The sequence below is a fragment of the Penaeus monodon genome, chromosome 32, assembly GCF_015228065.2.
Source record: "Penaeus monodon isolate SGIC_2016 chromosome 32, NSTDA_Pmon_1, whole genome shotgun sequence".
Taxonomy (NCBI): Eukaryota; Metazoa; Arthropoda; class Malacostraca; order Decapoda; family Penaeidae; genus Penaeus; species Penaeus monodon.
The window spans coordinates 7,545,924-7,546,759 of NC_051417.1; the positions used below are offsets into that span (position 1 = coordinate 7,545,924).

At 5.5% G+C, this 836-nt stretch overlaps 1 protein-coding gene across 1 annotated transcript in view; it reads left to right on the plus strand.

Moving 5' to 3' along the window:
* LOC119593413 (aldehyde dehydrogenase, dimeric NADP-preferring-like) overlaps positions 1-836 on the plus strand; it is a 62,658-nt gene that overhangs the window by 45,586 nt on the left and 16,236 nt on the right. The window lies entirely within an intron of this gene.

Consider the following 836-nt stretch of genomic DNA (forward strand, 5'->3'; position numbering starts at 1 on the left):
AAAATTTAATCTTTTTAAAATTTTTAAAATATTTTTAAAAATTTTTTAAAAAATTAATTTTTAAAAAAAAATAAAATTTTTAAATTTTTTAAAATTAAAAACCCCAAAATTTTTAAATTTAATTTTTTTTTAAAAAAAAAATTTTTTAAAAATTTTAATTATATTTAATTTTTAAAAAATAAAATAAAAAAATTTCTTAAATTTCATTAATTTTTAACTATCAAATTTTAAAAAATTTTAATTTTTTTTAATTATTTTAAATTTTTTTTTAAATTTTTAAAAAAAAAAATTTTAAAAAAATTTTTTAAATTTAAAATTAACAAAATTTTAAAAAATTTTTTAAAAAAAAAAAAAGTTTAAATTTTTCTTTATAAATTTTTTAAAAAATTTTTAAAAAATTTTTTTTTTTTTTAAAAAAAAAAAATTTAATTAAAAATTTTTTTGAAAAAAAATTTTAGTTTAGAAAAATTTTTAAAATTTTAATTATTAATTGGAAAATTTTTGAGAAAAAAAAAAAGGGGGGGGTTTAAAAAATTTTTTATTGTTTTAAAAAAAGGGGGGTGAAAATTTTTTAAATAATTATTTTTTTTTTTAAAATTTTTCCCAAAAATTAAAAAAATTAAAATTACTTTGGGGAAAAAAATTTTTTAAAAATTTATAATAAAAATTTTAAATTGAAAAATTATGAAAAGTTTTTTTTTTTAAAATTTAAAATAAAAAAAATTAAAAAATTTTTTAAAAAAATTTTTTAAAAAAATTAATAAAAAAATTTTTATATATATTTTAAATATTAATAAATTATTAAAATTTTTTTAAAAATTTTTAAATTTTTTAAA